Source organism: Equus quagga, chromosome 12 (genome assembly GCF_021613505.1).
Source record: "Equus quagga isolate Etosha38 chromosome 12, UCLA_HA_Equagga_1.0, whole genome shotgun sequence".
In the NCBI taxonomy this organism is placed as follows: Eukaryota; Metazoa; Chordata; class Mammalia; order Perissodactyla; family Equidae; genus Equus; species Equus quagga.
In genome coordinates, this window is record NC_060278.1 from 7,304,434 (window position 1) to 7,328,553 (window position 24,120).

Here is a 24,120-nt window from a genome sequence, read left to right on the forward strand (position 1 = left end):
TAGTCCCACTTCTTCATTTTAATATTGAAGAATCTGAATCACACAGATTAAATGGTTTGTGTAAGATAACACAGCTAGAAACAGGGTGGGTTTTTTTGGTGAGGAAGATTGGTCCTGAGCTAACATGTATACCAGTCTTCCTCTCTTTTGCATGTGGGATGCTGCCTCAGCATGGCTTGATGAGCAGTATGTAGGTCCACGCCCAGGATCCAAACCTTTGAACCCCAGGCCACTGAAGCAGAGTGGGCAAACTTAACCAGTATGCCACCAGGTCAGCCCTAGGAACAGGCTTTCTTGATCCCTACCTCATTAAAAACAATTCATTGTCTTAACTATCAGCATGACTGGTGGTTGGTGACAGTAAGAGGTAGCCTTGGAAACAGGCGGATTTATTAGGAAAGAAAAGGTTGTGCACAGAGCTGCTTTTGGGTAAATCATACCAAAATGATCGCCTGAACACTGTGAAGCCCAAATTAAACTATCACAGAGACCGAGCATTGGACTCTTGAAGGTGGTGAGTTAGGGAGAGGGATGTAGCATAGTAAGCTGTTACTGAAACAGTGCTGTAGGCAATAATAGACACATGTAAATAAAATAGTGTGTAATGTGGGCTCACAATCTCTGTGCTAAAACCATGGCTGCTTTTCTTTCTCACTCATCTCTCAAAGCCTCCTTCCCTTCTCTGTTTTCTTTCCCCATCAACACTCCGCTCTATAACTTATTTTAACCAGATTATTCCTCCATAATTAATTTTTTTACATGGTAGGAGAAAGGGTAAAAAGTATGGAACACAGGGGCAGTGTAATTTCTCTTAAGTCCTGAATTCTCTAGACTTAGTCTTAGCTGTAAAATGTACTAATTTCCCTATGTATTTAATTTAAGGGTAAGTTAAAAATAAAGCCTTATTCTTTCCTTTTACAAGAATTAGAGGATTGCTACATTATACACCTCGTGATCCATATTTTGGGAAAAAACTCAAAGAAAAATAAAGATCATTAAACTTACCATAGATTTCTAAGACTAGACGCTCTTCTCCCTATGAATATTACTGAAGAGAGAATTAGATACTTTTAAAGAAATAATCTGGAAATGCCTCTAACTATGAAATTTACCAAATAGAGGCTCAAGTACCTGTAAAGGAATAAGAAAATAGCAGAACCCTCCTCTCTAATTCTATTTTCTTCTTCTGATCTATGCTTTCTTCTAAATATGCAACATCTGCCTCGACATAGCACTAACTTAGCTCTTGGTTGTGTGCGGTGGTGGCAGCCAGTGTGTCATTAATCTGAAAAGACTGTCCCCTCTCATCATGTTGTCAAAAAGTAAGGAAACCTGAGAATTTCTCAGTGGTATTGATGACACGTGGGTCCAGGCCAATTTGCAGTGATTCCATGACCCTATTTTAGTCCCTTGTTGATAATGGAGTCCTCAGTGTGTTCTTTCTTTTAAAAATCTCTTATATTTTGAGTAAATTGATGTTCAATTTGTTTGTGAAATTTTTATTTCTATCATGAAGTGCTATCACAGAAATGATAATCTTAAAGTGTGAACACATAACGTTATACTTCTAGCTTCTCAACGTTATGGTCTTTCTAATTCTGCACTGTAGGAGTTTGCGTCTAGGGCTGCTTAGCCTCTGTCTGAAAAGTAGCAAAGTTCCAGCGCAGACCCTGGAATAATTCAGATCCCCTGCATGTGGTGGATAAGGAAAGCGAGGTCAGCAGATCATCAGCCCAATGTTGGAGCAGGCTGTAACTTCTGATAGCATCTGACCCCTGCACTCCAGTATTCTCAGGAAAGTGATTACTCATCTAGACTTGTGCACCTGAGTCCTTCCCTTCTGCTTTGGTAGGTCAGAAACTTGATGGCCACTTTTCTCCCTGCACTACACTGCCCCCACCCCCTGCAAACTGGATTCTCCTCCATTTCCTCAATTCCGTCTAGCCCTGGTGAGTGAACTGCCCCTCTGAATGTCACTGTTGTGTGACTAAGCATCCAATAGCTACTCCTGGACCTCCCTTTCTTTCTGGAGCTTTTCCAACGGCCCGGGATTTGGATATCCACCAGTCACCTGTCTTTGCTGACAGCAGTGTGGTAGAGCTCAGGTTCAAGCCCAGATTTCGTCACCTCCAAGGACTGTGCTTGTCTGCACTAGATCCTAGCATTATCTATCCTGACATTTTTACAGTGTTCCCCAAATGAGGGATTTGGCAGAGGGGGCTCTGCAAAGAAGCCCTCTGGAGAACACTAGCTTCCTAAACCGTCACCTTATGGGGCAAAAGCCAACTTTCTTTGTCTAGTTGATGTCAGTGTGACTGAAGGCCTCAGTGTTCCTAGGAGGAGATAGTCTAGCAGGCCTAGGGCATGGGGGTGAAGATGGCCCACCACAAGGTGACCTTCTCATTTGGCAGCAAGGGCAAATTTGAAGCTTTCTTGGTCTATAAATCAGTCTATAAAAATAAAGTAAGGCTTTGGAGTAACAGCCACTAGCTTTGAGGAGTCAAACAGTCATCCAACATCCAACATCTTACATCAGTGTCTTTCTGAGGCAGAAGGAAAGTCATATGCCTACTCTCTTTTGAAATGAAAGCAGAAGTTATTTTTGCTGCAGAGCTGTAGCTTAACATTTTCAGCAAGACATGGATGCCTTTTCTCAATCTTCATCTAGCATGCTCTGACTACAACTCTCTCTTCAGAGTTCAGTGGAACTGAGACCAGGGTCCAGGTGGATGATTAAGGCCTGAATCCCAAACTTGCCTTGGATCATACCACTGTTTCAGGTAAAATCAGGGGGTAGCTCAGCCTAAATTATGCAAATTATTATCTGTTGCAGTCCTGAGAATATGCCTCTCAGATCTCCTACTGCAGGAAGCATAATCGACCTCCAGCCCTAGTTGCAAGGCCACGCTTCCAACCAACTGGCTGCTCCCAGCCCCTGACTGAGCATGGCAGGAATACCACAGAGGCCCATTCCTGGGATACAGGGCCTCCTCTAATGGGTGTCTTTGGCTCGAAGACTCCCTTTTGACCTTGATGAAACTTTCTTAGAACCACACGGTAGTCAGTGGCTTTCCTCCATTCCCTTCTTCCTTCTTTCTTTCCTCCCTCCTTTCTCCTCTCCTTCCCTCCTTGCCTCTCTGCTTCATGGGTATCAGACCTGCCTTATGGTCTGATGGCTCTTCCTGCCTCCTCCTCCTCCATCCCCATTTTCCCTCACAGATGTTTTCCCCAATAAATCTCTTACACATTTAATCTCTTCTCAGCATCTGTCTCTCAAAGTACCTGGACTAAATCATTATTTAACTATTTTGTTTTGCTTGCATTATTTAGGACCAAACATAATTTTTTAATTCAGGGTCAAATATCATTCCTTAGAAGGAGGAAGACCTAAAAATAAAGAAATATGTGTGTGAATTATATTGATGAATTAGGTCTGCTGACTTAAACGTGTGGAAAAGTGTTCCAGCTGTGAATGACCTAAAATCTCTAGCGCGAGGCCCGATCAAGTGGAAGAGCCATTGGAAGAACCAGAAGGAAAGAGGTGAGGCAAGCCAATTCCCCCTGTTCTAGGTGCACGAGAATGAACTTACGGAGGCGGTCATGCAACCTAGAAGCCATAGCGCTGCTCAGAGCTTGGCCAGGGGTGGAAGGGCTCTGAGAGACATGTTATCCCCTGGTTATCTATCCACTCATCCACACAGTAAAATCCACTGAGCACCTGCTCTACAATGAGCAGTGTGCTGGGCCCTGAAGATAAGAGAGGTCAGACAGGAGCCTTGCCCTCAAAGCTGATAGGGGCAGCCCTTTCCAAACCATCACTTTGCATTTATACTTTTGCCAGGAGCACAGGTGTCCATCAGTTAACACCATATAATGCTTTTATCTGATCTAACCTATCACTGGTATCAGTAGTCCAATTTTGTTAGTTAAATCAATAATGCCTTTTATAGAATTTTTTTCCCATCCAGTCTAGGGTCAGTTCAGTCGAGGGTCAGGTATTGCATTTGGTTGTCATGTCTCTTTAGTCTCCTTTGATCTAGAACATTTCTATAGCTTTTCTTGACGTTTGTGAAAAATAGAGTTCCCTTGCCCCCCGTTTTTTTTTTAATAGACTATTCCTCACTTTGGGTTTGGCTAGTGTTTCCTCATTATTAGATGCAATTCTTGGCCAAAATACTACATAGGTGACCTACCCTTCTCAAGGTGTCACTTCTGGAGGCACATGATATTCGTCTGTTCTTCATTGGTAATGTTGATTTAGGTCACCCCAGTCAAGTGTTGTCCAATTTTCCACTGTATAATTGCTGTTTTCTTCCCTCTTTCAGCCAATAAGCAATCTCAAGGAAGACACCAAGCTCTTCCTCAAAATACCTAGACTGATCATCCACTGATGCTTCTGGCCTGACCCAGGCTTTACTGTGAGAGTCCAGCTCCAGCACGCCCTTCACGTTGATATGGGTGCCTTCAGCAACTGTCCTCCTTTATCCCCAGTTATGTATCTGTTTATTATTGGTTATTGGGCATTATTGTCAGTATGGACTCACAGATTACTATTTTCCCCCTTGGCTTATAATTTATTAACACAATTATTTTGGTGCTCAAATTGTCCTGGATCTGGCCTTTGGATGCACCATCAGGCTGGCTCCTGTGTCTTTATGACATGCCGTGGGTAGTTTGTTTTTTTTTTTTTAAAATAACTGCATTCTAATAATAAATTCCACTATTACTGGAAAAAATAAAAGCAGACTTTTAAAAATGCAAATCTCATCTAAAATAATTTCAGGCTGCTTTTTTGTTGCTTGAATTGTATTGCCCCTAGTCCTTTTTGTTATAAAGGTTTTTATTAATTTTTTTCAATAAATACAAATTTCTTGAGGAGCCATAGTGTGTTATGTGCCCGAAATTTTATTGAGGCAAAAAGGGAAGGTAAAAGAAGTATAACCTTCTTCCTTGCATCAAGGAATTGATAGTATAGCTATGGACAGAAGGTCTCTTCCAACGTTTGAATAACAATTGGTGGCAAAGCACATGTGAAGATGAATAGAAGTTAAGTAAAACCTCCTACTTCTAATCAGTTGCAAGGGAAACCCAATCAATTCATCCCTGATGCCAGCCCAGCCTTCCTGAGCTCTCCCAGGGGCTGTGGACAGCCTGAAACCCACACTTTCCAGTCTCCCCGGTGCACTGGGCAGCACCTGAGAGGCCCTGGTGGACAGAAGGTAAGCCGGGAGCTTCTTCCCCAGAAGCCAGTGGCCATCTGCAGATGCAGACAGCTGGTGTGGGTGTTCGTCTGTGGTTTTTGGTTGTACTCTGAGAATCACCTGCGTCAGTGCTGAAGGATTGGTGGGGGATTCTTTGTGATCCATGCCTTCTACTGTTTCTGTATCTCCGGAAGATGTGTTAAGTCTTTAGTTCCCAGTAATAAACTTCTTACTCAAACTACTTAGGTGGCTCCTGTTTTCCTGACCAATAGAATGTGACTTATCCATTTCTTATGTGTCACACACTTACATAGCATTTGCTATGATCCAGGCACTGTGCTTTACAAATATTAACTCATTTAATCTTTATAATAATGCTGTGATTAGGTACTATTATTTTTCCCTGATAGGCACAGAGGGAACTTGCCTAAGGTCACCGAGCCAGTAGGTAGTGGAGCTGGGATTCAAACATGGCTAAGGAGTTCATGCTTTTATTCTTCTAATTTTTACAAATAATACCTATGGGACTATATTAGTCTGCTCAGGCTGTCTTAAAAGATAATCATAGATCGGGGGCTTAAACAACAGAAATTTATTTTCTCACAGTTGTGGAGGCTAGAATTCAAGATCAAGGTTCTGGCAGAATAGATGTCTGGTAAGGGCTCTCTTCCTGGCTTGTAGAGGGTTGCCTTCTCACTATGGCCTCACATGGCCTTTTCTCAGGAGAGAGAGAGAGAAAGTGAGAGAGAGAGAGAGAGAGAGCATGCGCTCAAGAGAGCGCTTTCTAGTATCTTCTTATAAGTACACATCCTGTCAGATCAGGGCCCTAACCTTATGACCTCATTTAATCTTTTTTTCCAGTTTTATTGAGATATAGTTGACATACAGCACTGTATAAGTTTAAGGTGTACAGCATAATGTCTCAACTTACATATATTGTGCAATGATTACCACAATAAGCTTAGTTAACATCCATCATCTCCTATAGATACAAAAAAAACGTTACTTCCCTTGTGATGAGAACCCTTAGGATCTACTGTCTTAACAGCTTTCAAATATACCATACAGCAGTGTTAACTGCAGTCGCCATGCTGTGCATCACCCAGCACTTGTTTATCTTATAAGTGGAAGTTTGTGCCTTTGACCCCCTTCATTCAATGGCCCCCCTCATTTCATCCTAATTACTTCTGTAAAGGCCCTATCTCCAAAAACAATCACATTGGGGGTTAGGGCTTCAACATATGGATTTTGGGGGATTCAAACATTCAGTCCACAACAGTGACCAAAATAACACCAACAAACAGTCTTACCAACTATCATTATGTTGTGTGGCACCAAGAATGCAGTGTCTCTTTTCCTGGGCTTTGAAGGAAATGCCTGGTTCAAAATGTTTTTTTCACCTCTCTCTATTGTGGGACCTTGCCCAGGTGATTTAATCTGGCTGAGCCTGTTTCCCCATCTGAAAATGGGGTAATAGTACCTATCTTGCAGGGTTGTTGTGAGTATTAAATAAAATAACAATACAAAATTCATAGTCTAGTACCAGCCACACAGTAGCTACTCAATATATCTTACCTCCCCATTTTGAGTTCTCTTCACATGATGGTGACAAACACAGTGCATCTCTCCTGCTGCTTCTTTTGCAGCAGCATTCTCACCCATGCCTATTTGTCAACCCATGTCAGTCATAGTGTAGGAGATCTTGTAGCTTGGCTCACTCTGCCCCCATCCCACTTCTTCGAGTGGGACTTACTCCAGAGACTAGTCAAGAGGAGACCGTTATCTCCCATCTCGTGTACAGCTTGGGTTCCACATGTACCCAGCCCCCACCGAGCAGCCACACACACACAATACGTGGAAGGTAGAAGACACAGATGCTGTGTTTCTGCTGCTTCATGGGGGCATTTGATTTTTCTGAGGCAGGAGTAGCAGAGAGGCAGAGTGAGGGCATCTCTTTTGTGGTTGGAGCACAGCAAAAGCAGTGCAGTCTCGGAACCTGAAGCAGGGCAGCAGCTCCCGGATCCTCTGGATTCCTGATGGTAACTGAGGAGACAGTTTCCTCACGGTGCTAGTTCTGTGGTGTTGGTCTTGTGGTTAGCTCTGCAAGCTCAGCCAGAGTCTGCTCCTCCAGCCTTTGCAATGATTTTGTAGACCCAATTCGATGTGTAATCCCTTTCTGCTTAAATGTGCTGGAGTCATTACTGTCTGAAGCTGAACCTGGCTCAGACAAACACTCAAGAGATAAGAGGAAAGTTACACAGTACATTAGGATATGAGCTCCATGAGAACAGAACTGTTTCCTCTGTTCTCTGTGGTATCCCCAATGCCGAGAACGGTGCCCAGCATAACTGCTCAGTAAATATTTGTGGAACTATTGACTAAACTGGTAATTAAATTCTTACTGCCTTAATAGTTATTTGTTGCTGCATAAAAAATTACCTCAGACTTAGTGGCTTAAAACAGCAAACACTGGTTATCTCACAGTTTCTATGGTTCAGGAATCCAGGAACAGCTTAGTGGGGTGATTCTAGGTTGGGGTCTCTCACAGGCTGCAGTCATCTCAAGGCTGACTGGGGGACACCCCCTGCCAAGCTCACTCACAGGCTGTTGAAGGGGGCCTCATTTCTTCACTGTATGGACCACTCCACAGGCTGCCTGAGGGTGCTCATAACATGGCAGCCTGCTTCCTTCTCCCCGGGGCTTCCCCACGAGACAGCAGATGATTTTCCCTGGTGTGAGTGATGAGAGAGAGAGACAGAGAGAGAGAACTGCACACCCCTAAGACAAAAGCCACAGTCTTTTTTTTTTCTTATTTTTTTTAAAGATTTTATTTTTTTCCTTTTTCTCCCCAAAGCCCCCCAGTACATAGTTGTATATTCTTCGTTGTGGGTCCTTCTAGTTGTGGCATGTGGGACGCTGCCTCAGCGTGGTCTGATGAGCAGTGCCATGTCCGCGCCCAGGATTCGAACTGACGAAACACTGGGCTGCCTGCAGCAGTGCGCGCGAACTTAACCACTCGGCCACGGGGCCAGCCCCAAAAGCCACAGTCTTTTTATAACCTAGTCTCAGGAGTGACATCTCATCTCACACCCATTAAGATGGATGTTATTTTAAAAACCCAGAAAGTAACAAGTGTTGGTGAGGGTGTTGAGAAATTGGAACCCTTTTGCACTGCTGGTGGGAATGTAAAATGGTGAAGCTGCTATGGAAAACAGTTTGGCAGTTCATCAAACAATTAAGTATTGAATTACCATATGATCCAGCAATTCCACTCATAGGTATATACCCAAAAGAACTGAAAGCAGAGACTTATACACCCATGTTCTTATCAGCATTATTAACAACAGCCAAAAAATGGAAGCAGCCCAAGTGTTCACTGATGGATGAATGGATAAATGAGATGTAGTATATACATACAATGGAATATTATTCAGTCTTAGGAAAAAAAAGGAATTCTGACACATGCTACAACATGGATGAACCTCGAGGATATTACGCTAAGCAAAATAAGCCCGTCTCAAAAAAGGACAAATACTGTATGATTCCACTTCTATGAGGGACCTGGAATAATCAAACTCATAGAGAAAGAAAGTAGAATGGTGGTTGCTAGAGGCTGAGGGCAAGGGTGAATGGGGAATTGTTTAATGGTACAGAGGTTCAGTTTGGGATGAGTATTAAATAAAATAATGATACAAAAATTTCTGGAGGTGAATGGTGGTGATGGTTGCACAGCAATGTGAATGTCACTGAACTGAAGCATATGCTAAAAAATCACACTCACAGTTTCTATGAGTCAGGAATCTGGGAGCAGCTTAGCTGGGTAATTCCAGTTTGGGGTCTCTCACAAGGCTGAACTGTACACTGAAAAATGGCTAAAATGGTCAATATGGTGTTATGTATATTTCACCACAATTTAAAAAAATAAATAAAAAATAAGGAAGAAGTGACATTTCATCATTTCTGTCAAATTCTACTGGCTAGAAGTAACCAGATCCAGCCCACACTCAAGGAGAGAGGAATTAAGCTCCACCTCTTGAGAGGAGAAACGAACAATTTGTGGATATATTTTTAAAACCACCACACCTTTTAAAGACTTCCATTTCAAAATAGACAATTGGTATAAGGACAGGAAAATACACAAAGTGTTTGCACAAAGCACTTGTTGGCAACTCCTTCAGTGAGTGGACTTTATGCAAAAACTGATCTAGAAGGTGAGGATAAGAATCCTATGTTGCCATTTAGTGCTTAGCATTTATCTATTTACTCACGTGGGACTTGAAATCTGAATTGGTTTACTGAATAAAATACTAATAAAGAGATTAGCATACATATAAAATATTTCATCCAAACTCAGTGAGTTGATTCTCTTAGAAAGAAAATTCTGCTTTTAGTCATTTCAGATCAAATATAAGTACCTTAAGGACTGCATTTGAATTTGTAGCCACACGATATACAAAATTTGTAATCTGCACATTTTTGTTGAATTGCTATGGGTAGAGAACATATTCTAGAAGCTTCTTAATGGGTTCCCCTATGTATTAACACCCTGCGCCTCTCAGTCAGAGAAGGAAATGGGGGTGGTCATAGGTCAAGGAGGCCACACGAGGGGGTGTGGCTGATGATAACCACTACCAACAGATGCTTCTACTAGTTGTTTGACTCATGCCCTGAAAATTGTATGCAAGATCATATCAAATAGAGAACACTCAAAAGACAGCGTTTTCCACTTCTTTCCAAAGTAACATGCTGACATACATGCTTTTAATAAGTTCTCTTAAGTAGCTTAATTTTTCCTGTGTATTATGAGAATTTTATTTTTTTCTCTCTAATTTATTCTTTTATTTCCTCCTATGTTTCTTTTCCCCTTTGTTGAGAGACCAAACCATTTCCAATTAATTTTTTTTATTTTTATTTTTTCTGCTTTATCTCCCCAAATCCCCCCGGTACATAGTTGTATATCTTAGTTGCAGGTCCTTCTACTCGTGGCGTGGCCATTTCCAATTTAATCTAACATTGCACAGGCTTTTTTGTCATATTGTGTACGTTTTCCTTTCTTTTCTTTTTCTTTCCCCAGAGTGTCTTACAGAAGAGTTGTAGCTATTTCTCAATTTTAAACAGTTGCTTTCTGGGGAAACGAATCAGCAAGAGAATAAACTTAAAAAAATAGATCAGCACCTTCTCTCTTGCTTTTTATTTTTTAATTTGTTGTTTGACATGCTTGTGGTCACACCTCCTTCAGGAGACTACAGAACCTTATCAAAAGTGTTATACACGAATTGTAGCCAATTTTTACCAAGATTGAGATCTTTATATATCAGGAGGTTCCTGCTATTGCATACTTTCCCCAGATCTTTTCTTTTTCCAAATTCCGCCTCTTGCCCTGCCTTTCCCTCTCTCACTTTCTCTGTTGGGGGTAAAGGAGTTGAGCTCATTCTATTTCTCTGTGTGGTGCACACCAACTGTTCTCCCCTGAAGGTTACCTCCACTGCCCAGTAATTGCACAGTTTCTCTTCCTCCCCTCCCTTTCCTATGCAAACACAGGCGCCTGTGGGTTGGGAGGTTTTTTCTTTTGTCTTTGTTGGGGGGCTGGGGGCAGCTGGGAGGTGTTGTTTTATTCGAAGGAAGTTTGCTAATGTGTATTTTTCCACTCCCCTGCTAGTGGAGGAGGAGACAGGAGTTAGACTAAGTAACAACTAAGACATTTAAACATTACTGGCAATGAATTGGGGCACAAATGACCAGGGTGGTTCCCTGACATTACATCTTGGTTAGTCCTGCGAGAGACTTGCTCAACTGACATGCGCCCTCAGACTCCGAGTTCGCTTTCCTGTATTGCTAAGCCTTTGATTCCTCAAGGTTATCATTTTCAAAATAAAAGTAAACAATAATTACCAGTTTAATCATTTATTTTATAATGTTAGCTCAATATTAACTGTCAACGATCAGAAGTCTCTCAAGAAATTGTACCACATCTAAGAGTTTTCTATAAAACTCTGAAAGTGTGTGCTATTGTTTTCAGTATAGTGAAACAAATATCACTGTTTACATTTGGGTTCCCCAGGAAGCCGACTCTGAGATGGAGACGAGTGAGTAGGACATTTACGAAGGAGTGCTCCGGGCGTCTCACCTGAGGAAGGAGAGGAAGGGAAGAAGATGGGACTGGGTAAATGGGACGCTGGGCTGTGAGGAAGTCTCCACAAAAGCTCCAGTCAGCCCCACAGAGAGCTCTGAATCCCGATGGACCCTCAGACCTGTCCCATTTGAGTGAGAGGCTAGGTCAATTAGTCATTGGATGTGGGCCATCCTGGGAAGGGTCTATAACCCTGGGTGAGGCAGTTCTTTTAGCTGAGGTAATTCCTAAGGAGGCCAACAGCTGAGAGCTGTCCACTGACAGCCCCCTCTACAGCGGGGCGACTAAAGTCTTCGTTCCTGAAGGGGTATCTAGGTGGTGCTTTAGAGTGTTCACTACAACCAGGATGCCCTTTTGCAAGAAGAACATACCACGTTGCGAGTCTGAAAGTGGAGGATTCACAGAAACCTATAGTGCATCTCCATGGTGTAGACGGAAGTGTCTGTGCCTCAGAGCTGGTCCACAGCTACCGGGCAAACTCTGACCATAGCTGTCAGAGAACGAAGAGTAGAGAAGGAAGTTTATGCTCACCTCCCCCATCCCCCAAGTCTCCTGCATTGTTCTGACATTTCTGGATGACAACTCAGACGACCCCCCCAGCCCCCCACCCCCAGAGCAGGGGAAGAGTTGGCTTTCTAGGGGAGTCTAAGACAGACCTAACCTCATGCCTGAATTTGCACCTCCTCCAGTCTTATTCTTGCCCTCAACTTTCAACCAAACAAATGCTTCACCTTTCTCATACTTAAGTCCTACTTGCTGTTCTTTATGATAACCTGAAAATGTGGTCCAAGGTGAGGAAGCGGCAATTTTTCAGGAGCTGTAATTTTCCCTGCTCCTCTTCCCCCCGCCCCCATAACCCTGAACTCAACACCGTTTCTGTAGGGTACAGCTCTCAAGCTCCCCTTCCATGCTCAGCAGAAACCCCAGAACAAACTCTCCTAATGCAACTGCAGAGGAGGGATATCAAATGTAGTGATAAATAAATGAAAAGCGGTAGAATATATTGGCGTATATGAGGAAGCCATTTGGTTTAAAACTAATTCGGCCTGACCTTGTTTTTCCAAAAGGGCCTGAGGTAGCCCGTTGAGCATGCATTGTACATCTGCTTTAAACATTTACTATGTCCCACAGAAAAGAAAGATGCCTTTAAAGATAGGGATGTAACTTCCCTCCCTATTGACATTTCCCTAAAGATAAGCATCTCTTCCTGGAAACTAAGGACTAATTACTGACCTGCTGTGCTCACCTTGTGACCACTGACTTCCTGTGCCAGTACAACAATCTCGAGACTGTTGTAAAAGGGACATTCTTGTCATATGTGGTGTATGCTCTTTCTTCCAAGATGGTATATAACCACTCTGTACACTGACTTCTTTGATGCCCCATGTTCCTTGGGGAAAGAAGACCCCAAGCTATAGTCCTCAGACCTGGCTTATAATAAACTCACCCCAAATTTTGGTTTACAGATTGGTTATGGATTATTTGCATTGAGAGTAGTTACCACCTTCTGACATTCTGGAATGATTGGTGTTAAACTCACAAGGATAGGTAGAAGAAGAAGGTAGGATACTGTTAAAACCATGAGAAATTACTCTTTTATGTTAGGAAGAGAGAATGTATTCATATTTCCCTTCAAAGTTTTCTTTTGGAGTTGAGCTTTATAAAGTGACTTCTTAGAACATATTATAGGTTTTGTGACTTGTTTATATTTACAAACAAATTTGTACTTTATATCTTATTTGAAATTTTTGGTTTTGAGTATTGAATAATAATATATCTCTGCCAGTCATTTTAGTCTGACTAGAATCAAGTAGGGCTTTGTGTGTATACAATGCAAAAAATAGTTGACATAAGTGTGTAAGGAGGAGGTGAGTGTGAGTTCAGAAGCTTCTGTGTCCTGTTGGGTAGGAAATTTAGAGGAACTGATAGATCTTTGATGAATGAGGAATAGAATGTTGAAATCAGAAGATTTTCTTCTATTTTAAAAGGAATTTTAAAGTAATGAGAGAGAAGTCATGGAGAGTAAGTACTGCGTGATATATGGAGGAGAAATGAAAAGACAGAAAATCCGTAAGTTATGCAAAGGAATCTCTCAAAAAAAATAAAAGAAGGAAAAGGAGAAATAATCCTTCGAAGGCATCAGATTAGTCTCTTAATCACATTGATAATGTGCATGATATGAATTTCTGTCTTGCTTATGAGAAAAAATATTACTTTTCATTTTTGTTGTTGTTGTTGTTGTCTTAGGGGTTTCATGCTGACGACCATGAGTGCTAATAGCCCACTCATTCTAAAGAGAGTGCTAGGTACAGCCACAGGCTAAAATTAGTTTTATATTGCTACGCCATGTCCTACCTTGTCTGCAAAAGAGAAGCAATGGAGAGATGAGGCAAGGGACCGTTGAGGGATTCCATATGTTTTCCATTGTCACATAGCTAGTAAGCACTAAAGCCACTATTTAATCCAGGCATGGGTTATTCCAAAGTTCACACTGTTTGTACCACCCCAGCCTGACACCTGAAAAAGCCTTCTGAGTAAACATCAAGACCCTGTTACTGAGGAAGTGGAACTGAAAAATTCTAAGGAAATGCCAGGACCAGATTCTTTGATGCAAATGGATTTCAGAGGAGTAGTTTAGGAGAAGAGAACTAGAGACTTTCAGTTGAGGACAGAATATCTGGTTCTTATAGGGTTTAGCTAATTTAAGGTTCTAAATTTAGCATCTGTGCAATTTTCCCAGGAGGGAGTTCTGAAAGATGCCTATGACACCAAACACGTTTAGATAACTAACCTGCCAAATGATCAGACATGTAAGACAAAGACAAACAGAAACTAGAAAAGTATGTTAATAGAAAAGAAGGAGGGAAGGCAAATAGAAATAAAGGGAAGAGAGAAAAGGAACAGAGCAGAGCAAAGCAGTTTTGGCCACCTCTCTCTACCTTCTTCTCACTTTTTTTTGCCCGATACTTTTGTTAGCTGCAGAGGAGACTTCACATAACTAATGTCAAGAGGTACACAAGGGTGCAAGGTCCTTCTTTCTTCTGTCTTATAGAGCTCAGGGAGGGGCTGGGAGGTTAGGAAGGGTCTACTTACTCTTGGAGGGTAGAAGTGTTGGCACCATTTTTAAGACTGGCCCTGAGTCAAAATATCAGCAGGTATGACTGAAATGAGCCACAACCAGAGTTGAGTAAGATAATCAGAAATTAAAAAGAGAGTCTGACTCAACAATAAATGATAGCAAGAAAAATATATGTAATATATTATATACGCTATAATATATATAGTACATGGTAATTATCCTACATATGCATTTTGTATGTAAGAAAAATTTGAGGTTTCCTGTCACGGTTAGTGGTTTCTTTGAATAAGAAAAAAGTGAATTGTCAAACGAGTTAGCTGAGCAAGTTCTGGATTCTTTCTCCAGGTCAACCACTGGCTGACTCATTTTACCTCATTTACTTTTTCCAAGTCATTAAGTTTCCTAATACCCTTCTTTCACCCACAGAAAGTTTTTAAAACCGCATTTGCACAAATTCAAATGTAGTAGATTAGTTATAAAGATAGGAGTTGATTTTAGGACATCAGTATTCTAATAAAGCTTAGATTTATAGAACTGGGACTTCTTATTATAACTTAATTTTAAATGAACACGAAGCACTCAGTTATGTCAGACAGACTGATGCCTTAACAAGAAATAGGGGGTTTAGTTGTATTAGTCCAAATAAGACAGAATATGCTGCAGTGAGTGACAGATAACCTTAAAATCTCCCTCACTAATTTCCAGCTCAAGCTATACATCCATTGAAGGTTGACAGGGGTTTTGCTCCACAAGCCATCAGAGACTCAAGCTGACATGGCTCCAGAGGCACCACGGTAAAGGTACAGTGCGGAGGACTCAACTAAACCCTGTCCACAGCCCAGTGGCCAGAACTGGTCCCACGGCCCCAGCCCAGCAGCCGGGAGCTACGAAGGAGAGGAGCTCCAGATATGGTGACTCTTGTAATCTCTACCACACTGTATTCTGTGGATTTGTGTAGATTGTGTCAGTGTTACCATCAATTTAGAAACCTGATTAGTAGAATTTTTATTAAAAAGGCATGATAAGGAGGGAGTTGAAGTGTCAGCTTAGGCAGAGTTGAGCTTTCATACAAGAATTCTCATAAGTTATAGAAGTTTTCACACTTCAGTGAATATCAGATTAGAGAGCACAGTAAAACACAGATTCCTGGTCCCTGTCCCCCAGAGGTTTAATCCAGTAAACCTGAGGTGCAATCCAGAAATTCAGATTTTAGCAAGCATCTCTGTGGGTTTTCAGGGGGTCTTCAGGGTTTGATAAACACAAGCTTTTTGGAAGGCAGTGGTACACCAGGGTTTGAGCATGTGTAAGAGTGTGTGTGAGATATTTTATTTTGGGGAGTAGAGTGCTAAGAAGCAGATGGCTGTGATTTCCACCTCATTGATCTTCACAAGATGAAAGCCCTGGCAGAAACGGATCCCAAAACTTCAGAGATATGTGGAGAAAAACAGCTGAAAATGAAAGAGAGTAAGTAGGAAGTACATTGTGAGAAGCTGTGGAGGATGCATGGACCATGAGAAGGTGCCAAAGGAGAGTGGAAGTGAGGATAACGAACATCCCTCGCAGACCAATCGTGTTGCTGGATGCGGGGATTAGCTTATCTGGGTCAACATATGGTCGGGTGGAAAGAGAAGGTGTTGAAAGTGTTCCACAATATGGCAAAGGATTTTTATGATAGTTTTATTTAGAACCACTAAACTGAAAAATAAGATAATACTGAGAGGGGCAAAGTACAGTTGAACTCCTTATCATTATGGAAAATGAGATAATTTACTAAAGAAATAATCAGAGCTGTGCACAAATACCATGTACAAAATTTTTGCAGCGTTTTTATAATGATGAAAAACGGGAAATAATCTAAATGTTTGCCGGTTGGAAATTGGTTAAGTGCATTTGGCTTCAACCGCCTGATTGAGATGCTATGTAACCATTAAAAGTGGTTTTGGGGCATCCAGGAAAGACAGCCGTATATTAGCAGGTTTACAAAAATGTCCTTCCAGTACTGACTGGAATGAATAAAACAAAATACACCAAAGAAAACATCATCCTGGAAATTATCTAGGAAATTTTCCCAACCTCATACCGCAGACTTCAAGAAATTCTAATCCCAATTCATCCAATACGTCCACATATAAAACAATTGAGCCTAAATTAATATAAAATTCTGGGAATCAAACCACAGCTCCCTTTTTGGAGTGAGCTTCACAGTGTGGTGAGAGAGGCAGACTTTCTGAAAAACCCCACTAAAAATATTTTTCACTTTAGAAGGACAGGAAATAGGGGCCTGAGTTGGCAGGAGAAAAGATCTGGAATGTTCCACTTGGGGCCCTTTTTTCTCACTGTAAAGCCAAGCATCAGTGGAAGGCCACAGTGGTGGGAGAAAGTCCAGAAACAAGCTTCTAGCAGCAGTCATGTCTGAGGGGCTGGCAGCTGCAGACAGAGCAAGCTGGGAGGAGGACAGTGCCCGCAGCCATACCACACAAAGCGGTCACACTGCTCCGCTGGGCTCTGACTCCAGTTTTGATTAACCAGAGACAAACACGAATCTCCTGATCCACCACCATCCATGGAGCTGGTCTTGAGTTAAAGGTTACAACAAAATCAAAAATAAAATGAATGTGAAAATAGTTGCCAGCTTTGGCAGCTCATAGAGCCACTCTCCTGCCCTCTCTTCTCAGGCAGCTTTGGGACCAACAGATATCCATGATGCTTGAGCCAGGCCCCAGCTCACTCACGTTCCACAGTGAAGATGTAAATTGTGCTCTAGTAAACAGGCAGCTAAGCAAAAAGACCACATGGATATTATTTTAAGGTAAATAACAGGCCTGTGTAGAACTGCCACAATTTCAAAATGCCTAAGCAAGACGAAACCCAGCTTGGGGTCTGTGCAATAATTTTGACCCCTACCCCCTAAAAAAAAACAAAAGGAGGAAAGGAACGCAAAATGCATATGAAAAAGAAACAGCTCACTTTGGAAGAAAATTTCAGGGAATTGCTTCTACTCTTAAGTAAACTAAAAAGAAACATATGATCAAAGTAAGAGAATGGAGAGGATGCAGAGAATGGAGAGACCCAGGACTTACAGAGCATGCGTAGTCAGAAGACTCCTCATTGCCTCCCTTTGGGAAAGGGTGAAGTACATTTTAGGAAGCTGCAAATATTGTTTAAAATCGATAGGTGGGAAAGGGCATAGGCACGTTGGATAGCCGGAGGAACGTGCTGAAGGGAAGACTGTTGATTGCTTATCCGACTGCCCATCCTCTTTCCTGACAGAATTCCACCTGGGTTTAGGTGTCCACCTCTCCTCCACATAGCCATGCACTTCCCAAGAAGCTGACCCTATCTCCAGCTCTGCATACTGACCAGTCCCAGTTCATCAGTGAATACATTTGCCCTGGCAAGTGTGATGGTCAGGGAGGTCATCTGACACATTGATGCAATTAGACTGAAAGAACAAGCTTATATTCCATGGCAGAGGGACATAAAGAAGGGACTACACTGCCTTGATTGCCACTGGAAGCCATCTTGTGACCACGAGGAGAGTGAGCTTGTAGATGAGGCCACCAAAGATAGAGAGGAGAGAGACAGAAAGAACCTGGGACCTTGATGACACTGTCAAGCCTGTCCTACCTCTGAACTTTCTGTTGGTGAGTTGTTTATGCCAATTAAAATAATGGTTTCCTAAGTTAAATACTGTGGGGTTTTTCCCTTTTTCCCCTATACATTTCCTTGCATTTCTTTTACATTTAGTGGTTATTCTTTTTGTAATTAGCAAATAAGCTGTTCATATTTTGACAAGATAATAAAGAAGGATACTTAAATCTGTTGAAAACTATTTCAGATGTATTCTTAAGTTAAAATGCAGGTTACAAAGTTTTTCAATGAGATGATTCCAATTTCAATTTAAAAGGTATACATAATGCTATGTATGCAAAGAAAAAAATCTGAAAGAATGCATGCCAAAATAATTGCAGTTATTTTTGAGTAGTCAGATAGGTAATTTTTTTTCTTTTTGTCAGATGTTTTTTTTTTTTTGGACTCCAATAATGAACATGGAATGTCTTACATGAAGATTTAAAAGATAAATAAAAATTTAAGTAAAAATTGGAGCACTTTGATTTGGCCAACAAATACTTTCAGGTTTTTTTCCTGTCAGATTTGAGTTTATAATATTTTACAACCATTAAAATGAAAAGGAAAAAAGATAGAGCTGGTGGCACCTCCTCCTCTCCCAACCCCGGCATTAAGCACAAACAGACTCCGCCATATTGTTGGATTCAGGCACAGGTGGCCTCCCCACAACCCCACAACCCTTCCAACTGGAACGCTGAAAATGTTTCCTCTTTCTTCTCACGGAGTGATCCTTCCCAACACTGGTGGTTTTAGGATCTTAGCTGATATCCTCTTGCGCTTGAGGAGTACTGCTTCAGATCTGCAGCAAATCCAATGCCTGATCATATGATCAGCAATCAAAGGACGGACTTCCATGACCTGTGAATAAATGTTCCATCCAAAATTGCAATGGGAAATTTGTCTTTAGCATCTTCCTGTCTCCATTTTAGTACTCTCCCTCATTTTTTTCTTATTATATACTAAATGACAGGTGTTTGGTAGATATTAATTTATTTAATTCTCATAAAACCTCTAAAAATTTGGTATTATTAGAGCTATTTTACAGAGAAGTCTTGGAGCAGAGATTCTCAACCTTGGCACCATTAATATTTGAGACGGGATAAATCTTTGTCACGAGACTGTCCTGGGCATTGTAGGATATTGAGCAGCATCCCTGGCCTCCATCCACTAGATGCCAGTAGCACCCCACTCTCCTCCCATCCAGTTGGGACAACGAAAAATGTCTCCAGCCCTTGCCAAATATTCCCTGGAGGGCGAAATCACCTCCAGTTGAGAGCTACTGTCTTGGAGGTTAAGTAACCCACCAAGTCTCATAGTGGAGGAGGAGTCAGATTTTGAATCCGGGTCAAATAATCCAGGCTCATGCTTTTGACCACCATGTGCTGCACTGTTTTGTGCACCTTCACCTCCTGCACTCCTTCTCCCTGCCCCAACATACACCGCACTCTTCCCCCTGCCATAACCTTGGCCTGAAACTTTCTTCCTTTTCCCATCTGGCTTGGGCACTTCTGACCATTAATCAAGAAATAGTCAGGGGCCGGCCCCATGGCCGAGTGGTTAAGTTCGTGCGCTCTGCTTCGGCGGCCCAAGGTTTCACTGGTTTGGATCCTGGGCGCGAACATGGCGCCGCTCATCAGGCCATGCTGAGGTGGCGTCCCACATGCCACAACTAGCAGGACCCACAACTAAGAATATACAACTATGCAACTATGTACTGGGGGGCTTTGGGGAGAAAAAGGAAAAAATAAAGTCTTCAAAAAAAAAAAAAAACAGTCAGACAGAGTTGTCACCCAGAGCATCCGCACTTCCAAATGTTAAATTCCATGATGTCAACCTCTGCTCACAGCCTCCATGTCCCCTACTGCATTCCTCGCCGAGGCTCTGCAGGGTCAGGACTGCATCTGCTTGTGTGCTGTGGTTTGCCTAATGCCTAGGGTATAGAAGAGATGCCCGTATTTGTTGAATCTTGTTAAACCAAATCCCACTATACTTTCTTCTTTACCTCATTAGGAGATCTAGTCTCTTAACCCCTTTTTTCTCTTGAGTTTTTCAGTGGACAGTTAGTTACTAAATAATTACCATATGCCACATAGTCCCTACTCTCAGAGACAGAGGATGGAAATGATTCTTTATACTTTAATGTAGGCCAGTGGCTGAAAATAAACAGGCGGTTATTGCAATAGGACCGAGTGCTCTATGAAGAAGCCTTTTTTTTCCTATCAAGACTAGATTCCAATTGAACTCCTTCTTCCAAGGGTTCTTGACTCCCACACCTCTCTCGTCATCTTACACACTTGTGTTGCAAACCACCGGACTTAAACTAATGTGTGCTGATCTTATTGCTGGGTCTACCAAACTGGTGAGACGGCTGGTCTCCAACTTGAATCAAATTTTCAGCTGTTCTTCTGACTTGAGCTCTCTCCTCAAATGTCCTGTACCTCTTGATGGAGAAGTGCCCTTGCCTTCTGTCTGACCAGAAACCATCTTCCCGCCTCACCCACACGCTTACCTGTAACTGTGCTCACCTTAATTTCTTCCCACCTATTTTAGAGACCAGGATTTCCCTGTCTCACCCGAGACCTCACTCACGGAATGTCTTCTTTCCCCTGTGTTGTCACCTTCTCCACTGCACGTAAACAACTCACATCTCTACAATCATACAGCAAAATCTGCCTGTAACCCTTTGTTTCCCTTCAGCTACCATCTCATCTTCTTTCCTTTTCCCCAGCCAGTTCTTTGAAAGTGTCATGTTCACTCATTACCTACATTTCCTCGCCTCCCCAGAACCAAAAACAGTGCCCCCAAGTGCCCTTGCCGATGTCTGTAAGAACCTCCTCGTTCGTAGTCCAATCCAAAAATCCATGCGTCATCTCTCCAGAGCATTTGCATTTGACAAAATTAACACTCTTTTCTTTCTAGAAAGGGAACTCTATGGCTTTGTCACTTATCGAAATTTTTAAAAAATTGCATAACAAATGAAACAATACACAAATCTGTGAAGAAAAAGCAAGCACTCTCCCCCTCCTGGTTTCAATCTTGCCTGTGAGGAATCTTCTGTATTGTTGTCTCCACCCCCATAAACACACACAGGGACAGGGGTCTCTCCTCCTTCCTCCCCTTCTGACTTCCTTTCCTCTTCCTCCTCCTTCCCTTCCTTTGTTATCTTCCTCTCATTTGATGTAAATTTCTTATTCATAACCTTTGCCCAGTTTTGCTGTTGGTTGTTAGCAGAGAATAAACCCTCCCCTCTCCTGATGGTTCAATCCACGTGAGAAAGTGTGAACATTCTGGACTCCCTCTTCCCTTTCAGCTGCTCTACCCTCAGGAGGCCACGTGACCGGTCTGATGATAAAATGAAAAACCTTCAGTTGGTCATGCTCAGCTCGACTTCTCCCTTTCTCTCTAGGGGCAGGGTCTGCTGTACCGCAGCACTGCTTTGACAGGTGGGCACAATGTGTCATTCTCATATTCAGTTTAGGAAGACATTTTCTCTCACACTAGACTACATCTTCCATGCCAGTCACTATGCTGTACTAAAAGTGGTATTTGGCTCCCATCTGCCTTACTGTTTGTCATAAACCTCAGTTTGTTCGGAATTCAGGTCAGAAAGGCGGTGAGGTGACATTTATTCAAACATCCCAACATCTAGTGAGTTGTTTCTCCCTTTTTATCAATTAGGGTAGAATAACTGTAGTTCTATCTCACGTACCTCAGAGTATGTTATTTGTCCTATGATTTTGTCAATGGTTTTTCTCCCTTTATATAAGTGTGTAATTTTTATGTAGTCAAATATGTTGGTCTTTTCTTTTTTGGTATCTCCCATGCAAAAGTTAAGCAAACATTCTCCTAAATTTTCTTTTAGTGTTTTAATGTTTATATTTTGATCTTTAATACACCTGAAACTTATTTTCACATATAGTGTGATGTGGGGGGGGGGGGGTCTAATTTTTTAGTTTTTCCAGATGGATAGTCAATTATGCCAGCATTGTCTATTTTAAAAACCACCCTTTCCCTATCAAATATCTCTTTTTAATATCCAACAGAAGGCTCAAATTTGAGATATCTCAATCTCAACTCACTAACTCTTCCCTTTTATGCATTCTTCAATTAATCAAAGATGCCTCCAGCTAGTGCTTGGCTTTCATATTTGCAGCCATCACCTGACTACTTACAATTTCTTTTAACACTTAAAGCAATGCATATTTATTATAGAAAAATTAGAAAATACAAATAGGTAAGAGGAAGAAATTGAAAACATCCATTATCCCAACACTCGGAGATGACCATCTGGTATAGATTACTCTAGATATTTTTTCCCTTTTCTTTTCAACAGTTTTCAGTGAGGACGGCTATGTGCCTGTTATCCTTTTGCTCCTCCAAATCCGCCCTGTACCACTTTGCCCTCGGCTCTCTGCCCCAGGAACCTCGCTTATGGACTACATCAGGTTCCCTTCTTCTCTGGCTTCCCACTGGATTTGGCCAGTGGGGAGCTCCAGAAGGTGGTTGGAGGGAAGAAAGAGAATGAGGTCAGGGAATTTAATTCCTAACTCCTCAGATTGGCTGCATCCTAAGAACACAGGAAACAGGAGATTTCCTCCAGGAAACCTCACTACCCCTCTTCCTCTGGCTTCCTGCAACTGCCCTCTCCCTCATTCCTTTGGGTTTCAGGGTGGCAGCAGTTCGAATGGGTCACACCAGTCTCCCAAGTGATTCTCCTGAACCCTACCTGCAACCCTATAAACTGTCCTTTAATGAAAGTCTCCTCAAATTATCCTAATTTGTATCATCTGTTTCCTGGCTGTCATAAGGGGGCTATTAAAAAGTAATACCTGAACATATTCTTGCTGTAAAAAATGTGAACAAAGTCCAATAAAGTGAAAATATCTACCTTTAACCTTCAGTCTCCCAACTGTAGTCCTTGCCTCAGAGGGAACTATTGCTTTCATTTGGTGGATATCTTTCCAGATCTTTTTTTCTTACGTTTACTTACATATAAAAATATGTGAACAAATCCAGGTTTTTATGTATACGTTTGTGGGGCATGTGTATATGTGTGTTTACGTAAGTGATATCATACTGTATATATTGTCCTATATTTTGCTTTTGAAAATTTATGTCTTGAGGATTTTTCCACTTCAGAACAGTGTAAAACCTAACACATTTTTAAAAACTTGCTGCTAGTATTTCGTAAGTATGTAAGCGTAGTGTGGAGACATGGCTGTTTACTTAACCACTGCCCTATTGACTGACATTTAGGGTATTTCCAGTTTTTCACTATTATAAACAACATAACTCTGAAAGTCCTTCTACATCACTTTTGATGTCCATGGGCAATTATTCTCCAAGGCAGAGTAAGGGTATTTTTGTTTTTTGCTTAGTATATACTGTCAAAGCACCTCCCCAACGTCCAGACCTCCTCCTGTGTATAGATACACGTATATAGAATGGGATGCCCTGGAAGACCGGATACTAAAACTATCTTTTTTTTTTTAGATTTAAAAATTTTTTTTAATTTTTCCTTTTTCTCCCCAAACCCCCCCCCCCCCGGTACATAGTTGTATATTCTTCATTGTGGGTCCTTCTAGTTGTGGCATGTGGGACGCCGCCTCAGAGTGGCTCCATGAGCAGTGCCATGTCCGCGCCCAGGATTCGAACTGACGAAACACTGGGCCGCCTGTGGCGGAGCACGCGAACTTAACCACTCGGCCACAGGGCCAGCCCCTAACACTCTTTTAAAAAGAGGGACTTTTAGTTAAAAACTACACGAAGACTTCTGCCTCCAGAACTTGAAACTCTAACTTTGGGTCCTCTGTTTCATTGTAAAGTGGTCACCATACTTGGATGTGCAAGATATGCCTGCATATTCGCCACCATGTCCTTTCTATATCAAGTCCCTGTTCTGCCTGACATCTGAGACAAAGTCTCAGCCAGATTAGGGGATCTGTCACCATTCCATGTGTTGCTTAGTGTGGAGTCCCCTTACACACTCCAGGGCTGGTTGCCTGGTTGTGGTGGAAGACGGAGCGGAGCAAGTGGGAGTGGGCTGAGAGTGGGCTTTGTTCTCTCGGGCTGTCATCTAC

General features: G+C 42.0%; 1 long non-coding RNA gene across 1 annotated transcript; it reads left to right on the forward strand.

The window, feature by feature from the left end:
* The first annotated feature begins 262 nt into the window (after positions 1-262).
* Positions 263-5,442, forward strand: LOC124248306 (uncharacterized). The gene is made up of 2 exons (XR_006890972.1): positions 263-3,541; positions 4,326-5,442. It is a non-coding gene; the product is annotated as an uncharacterized LOC124248306 (long non-coding RNA).
* The last annotated feature ends 18,678 nt before the right edge of the window (positions 5,443-24,120 follow it).